Below are 6,000 nucleotides of genomic sequence, written 5' to 3' on the forward strand. Positions count from 1 at the left end.
TAGCAAGCGCGTGGAACAAAGGAATGTATTTCTCCAACTGTTTTCAAGAAATTATTTCCTTCTTTTCCTTCTTTTTTACATTATGACCACATTCTTCAATGTCCATCATGTTTAATCATTTTAATTGACACTATTAACTGTGTGCTGTAAGTTCCAGTTGGAATTTAGTCATCCTGTAAAAGAAATAGTACTTTTTGAACTTGGGAAACGTTGAGTGTGTCATTACAATTAATAAATAAACTTGAAATCTGACGGTGTACGTCTTCGTATATTTGTATAATATATTTGGACTTTTCGTATGTGTTGTTGGATAATTTGCATGGCAAATTTGACACTCCTATGTTGGTAACACAGTGTATTCGACTGCCTGAAATGTGTACGTTAACGCCATCTATGCGCGCGCTGTGGAACTTGTGGTGAGCGCGTAACTCGCTAAACTGTGGAAGCGTGCTGGGCGCTTGGAAACGCCTGTCGGCTGCGTGCATTTTGAACTCGCGGGAGCATGACGCGAACTGGGTTACAGGAAAAAATGTTTTAGTGTCTTCCCATTGACTTCTGCTCCTCATTTTCTGAATTGAAACGTCAACTTTGAAGTTAACTTCAGTGATACTAACAATTATTGATGTTATAATATAGAATAATATCATTATTATATTTCTCGTGCTTAGCGGAGTTGATGCTCATACTTACGTGCTACGGTACTGGAGCCAAGATTTGCTTTCGCAGAAATCGTGGCTTCGAACCCCACCGTCGGCTATCCTGAGGATGGTTTCAGTGAGTTCGTATTTTCATTTCCAGGCGAATGGCAAGACAGTTCCTATTCATAGGCCACAGCCGGTTCATTCCACCTCCTTACGTGAATTCATTCATTCACTTCATCTTCATTAGCTTCTCAAATGAGGTTGGCGTCAGGAAAGACATCCGTCCGTAAAAATGGCACATAAATTCATCTCATCTCATCCCCGACCTTGCATCACGAAACTAACTTACACTAATTCTCATATTATTATTATTATTATTATTATTATTATTATTATTATTATTATTATTATTATTATTATTATTATTAAAATTAATATGTTCGAGGTATTGTAAAACGTCAAAACTACCTTTCAGAGAGGCAATTCGAAAAACATGTGAATTCAAGCTTTACAAAGGGAAGAAAGCATGCTATTAATCTTACCTGGCTATTCATATCATGATCATGGCCATGAAGTTCCACAAGGACATGATTTATGAATCTTTCCGACCATAATCTCAAGTTTAATATTTTAATCAACTTCGACGTCACCAACAAAATAGAGCCATATCTGATATCTTCTCATAGGTAAGGTAATATTCCTTATTCCTCGATGGATTCGTGTCATATTTTGTACGCCTTCATTTTCCTGTATTAGTTGATCTGCTGGGATATCTTCTTTCGAACTAAGTAAGACCCAAATATAAGATAATAATTTCTACATTTCTCCAGAGTTCATTATGTGAGGTTTATCTCATCGTTCATATTTACACTAATACGTTTTAATTTCGTGTGGCTATTTCTAGCCGAGTGCAGCCCTTGTAAGGCAGACCCTCCGATGAGGGTGGGCGGCATCTGCCGTGTGTAGGTAACTGCGTGTTATTGTGGTGGAGGATAGTGTTATGTGTGGTGTGTGAGTTGCAGGGATGTTGGGGACAGCACAAACACCCAGCCCCCGGGCCACTGGAATTAACCAATGAAGGTTAAAATCCCCAACCCGGCCGGGAATCGAACCCGGGACCCTCTGAACCAAAGGCCAGTACGCTGACCATTCAACCAACGAGTCGGACACTAATACGTTGAAAGAATAAGAGAACATCATTTATTCCGTGTACTATTTATGAAACTCGTTTGAGTCATCGGAGCAGAATACACGTTAACCTTCGACTAGCGTTGTGAAGACATTGATACGTAAATGGCGTTGTGGGGTCGAAAATGATACAATAGAATGGATGACCACAAACACAATTTATTTAAGTTTCAAAAATAAATACACGTTAATTATGTTTCCTTATAAATTTTGCATCTGCAATGAGCAATTAACATCTTTACTGATTAAAGATGTGAGATAATACATAATTGTTTTACGGTAACTGATTTTAAAAGAAAATCGCACTCCTATGAATTACACGTAAATGAACACAAATTTTAAATGTTCATTGCTCCAAACCAAATTCAAAGGTACATTTAAATATTATAGTATACAAAACTCATAGAACGTGTGAATTTCACAGTAAATTACGTCATTTTCACAACCACTTACAACCCATTACCTGTCGTCTTCTCCACAATCCTTACACACCACGGAACGGCAAGTTTGTCAGGTTGGACGGTCACATTTCACACAGTACTGATTTGTCTTTTTTTCAGCAGAGCGTAGACACAGTGCACATCACTTCCTTTTTGAGTTTTGATTGGATCATTGAACCATTGGAACAGTTTTCTTATTAAAAATTATTGACACTACCATTCGAAGTTCTTTCGGAAGTCTGTCATTGACAAGTCTTTCGTTGAGGTAGAGTTCAGTTAATTGTCCATCCAACGTTTTCAGAAACTGAAAGCTAGTGGCAAGGCTTGTAGTTTTTGAGCGATGTCTGTATTTATTCCAATAATATTGAGGATGGTGAAGAAATTCGCGTGAGGCCATCTGCGCGTTTTGATCCTAGGATCATACACTGGCATGCCGGGGAGAGATATGAAAGCAATAGCAAGGCTTTCACCAGTGGCGTATACTGAGGGCTGCCAAGGCAATCAGTGAAGCCCAAACCTCAAATGCGAGAGATGGAAATCTAAGGCACATTATATTGTAAGCATCTGACACATTGTTCTATTTGCAAACCTTGAAACCAATGAGAAAAGACGTCACACGTATTTCTGAGAACAAGGCTTCGGAGACTGATATTGCAGCCCAGACTCTTGTCCCGCTCCCCTCGACTAGCCTCGCGCGGCTTGCTGCTGTATGCCTACTGGTGCGTGACCGAAGGGGATACGTGTGCTAGGCTTCGATCCGTCAGATCACCACTGCTACTGGTGCTGGGACCGAGGAGGTAGGTGTGCTATTGTATGTCAGATGGCCACTGCTAACTATCAACCATGCGTTAATCATCGTATACACTTTCTCACCTCATCTTTCTTACTTAATTAAATAGGTAACGAAGTGCTGGTATTTCACTCCCGTTTACTTCTACATCCTTGTATGAAGACACTGCAGGCCTGCTGTTATGGGAGTAACATAGTTTTATTTTTATAGGTAGATCTGCTAAAATGTGATGCAATCTTTCAGGTTTAGTGTTCTCTTTTATTGATTGGAATCCAACCCGTGATCATGGGTCGGACACCACCACTAATCTTCCGAAGAAGATAATTTACCAGTGAACGGTGGATACGACCGCTGTAAAATTCAACATTGTTATTTAACGATTATGATGATGTTAATAATAATAATTGAGGAAGCGGATTGCAATTGTAAAGAATTTCATGTTAAGGCTTTAGCCTACGTAAGGTTTCAAAAGTTCTTTGCCCCGGGCAAGTTTCACTTAAAATAAAGTATGTATGATAGAGGTATTTTAAGGTCTGTAGACCTGAGTTCGTTTGCTATGTTGTCCTTATGTATGGGACGGATAATGTTTTAAAATTGTTTTAGCGTAAACTATTCCGGTCTCTGGACTTTAAAGAGTTTTGGTCAATGTGTGAAATAATTGAGAACGAGAGGCGAACAGAAGGCTGTGATGTAATGAGCAAGCAGTATGTATTTAGAGTTCTTGCTGTTATGTATGACACGTTAGTGGCAAACGCTCTTGCGTATTTTCTAGTAAAGATTATACTGGTTAGAGTTAGAATCTTGGTACTATTGAGCAGATTGGCACACCAACAGACCCTAAGTTAGGTGTTGGTAAACTAAATCGTGTATTGTTTACAGGGCTAGACCCCCGGTTTCTAAAGAATGTTCTATTAATCAGTATATTGTGCTGGTCACATGTGTTTAAATTCTTTTAGTATGGTACTTTAAATTGGGACATGTCCCTGGTCTTGTTTAACTTTGTATACCGAGGTAGCGCAAACTAATTTATATAATAAATTACTACCTGGCAAACCTTATGTGCCTTCAAGCCCCATTCCCTTGGCCCACCGCTTCTTGCTTCGAAAGCTATCGGGTGTAAACCCAGTACAAACTCTGGTAGGCAGTCCAGCTAGCGGATTCTTGGTGACGTCAGGCTGCAACACCAAGTCAGTGCGGCTCTGCCTGTCATGGCGTGTGGAAGTGTGAACACCGGGAAGTGGAACTGGCACTTGGAATCGCTCTCGTCGCACCAGAACAGAGCAGTGACGGTCGCCATTATAGCTACAGTGAAAAACAACGATACGACGGATGGTTCAACAGCCTCGCGCACCCGGACTGGGGATCGGTCGACAAGCACCTGACCCGCAAGACTCCACCATCGTACACCGATGGTGTGTACATGCTGGCTGGTCAGAACCGCCCCAGCGCACGCAAACTGAGCCAACTCTTCATCAAAGGTCAAGATGGTTTGGGGTCTGCTCGGAACCGTACCGCACTGCTGGCCTTCTTCGGACAGGTGGTGAGCTCAGAAGTGCTTATGGCCAGCGAGAGTGGTTGTCCTATTGAAGTGCATCGAATTTAAATTGAGAAATGTGATGAAATGTATGACCGGGAATGCCGCGGCGACAAGTTCATTCCCTTTCATCAAGCAGGCTATGACCGTAAAACTGGGCAGAGCGCCAACAGTCCCAGGGAACAGATAAATCGGATGACATCATGGATAGATGGAAGCTTTATATATACAGCACAAGTGAAGCATGGGTCAACGCTATGCGCTCATTTAACAATGGTACCTTCCTCAGTGAACGGGACACAGATCTACCAATTCGGAACACGATGCGTGTACCACTCTTCAACTCGCCAGCACCACATGTATTACGTATGCTGAGTCCTGAAAGCCTGTTCTTGTTGGGAGATCCCCGTACCAATCAGAACCCAGCTTTGTTGGCGTTTGGTATTCTGTTCTTTCGATGGCACAATGTGGTAGCAAAGAGGGTGCAAGCTCAGCATCCGAACTGGCCAGATGAAGAGGTGTTCCAACACACAAGACGGATTGTAATTGCAACACTGCAGAATATTATTGCATATGAGTACCTGCCAGCATTTCTTGGAGAAAACCTACCACCTTACACTGGCCACAAACCTGATGTACATCCTGGAGTGAGCCATGTGTTTCAGAGTGCTGCTTTCCGATTTGGTCATACTCTCATTCCCCAGAGTTTGTACTGGGTTTACACCCGATAGCTTTCGAAGCAAGAAGCGGTGGGCCAAGGGAATGGGGCTTGAAGGCACATAAGGTTTGCCAGATAGTAATTTATTATATAAATTAGTTTGCGTTACCTCGGTATACAAAGTTAAACAAGACCAGGGACATGTCCCAATTTAAAGTACCATACTAAAAGAATTTAAACACATGTGACCAGCACAATATACTGATTAATAGAACATTCTTTAGAAACCGGGGGTCTAGCCCTGTAAACAATACATGATTTAGTTTACCAACACCTAACTTAGGGTCTCTTGGTATGCCAATCTGCTCAATAGTACCAAGATTCTAACTCTAACCAGTATAATCTTTACTAGAAAATACGCAAGAGCGTTTGCCACTAACGTGTCATACATAACAGCAAGAACTCTAAATACATACTGCTTGCTCATTACATCACAGCCTTCTGTTCGCCTCTCGTTCTCAATTATTTCACACATTGACCAAAACTCTTTAAAGTTCAGAGACCGGAATAGTTTACGCTAAAACAATTTTAAAACATTATCCGTCCCATACATAAGGACAACATAGCAAACGAACTCAGGTCTACAGACCTTAAAATACCTCTATCATACATACTTTATTTTAAGTGAAACTTGCCCGGGGCAAAGAACTTTTGAAACCTTACGTAGGCTAAAGCCTTAACATGAAATT

At 41.2% G+C, this 6,000-nt stretch overlaps 1 pseudogene; it reads left to right on the plus strand.

Annotated features, from left to right (window-relative positions):
* Window positions 1–5,324, plus strand: part of LOC137501295 (dual oxidase-like) — a 111,475-nt pseudogene extending 106,151 nt beyond the window's left edge.
* Window positions 5,325–6,000: the final 676 nt, after the last annotated feature.

The sequence above is a fragment of the Anabrus simplex genome, chromosome 6, assembly GCF_040414725.1.
Source record: "Anabrus simplex isolate iqAnaSimp1 chromosome 6, ASM4041472v1, whole genome shotgun sequence".
In the NCBI taxonomy this organism is placed as follows: Eukaryota; Metazoa; Arthropoda; class Insecta; order Orthoptera; family Tettigoniidae; genus Anabrus; species Anabrus simplex.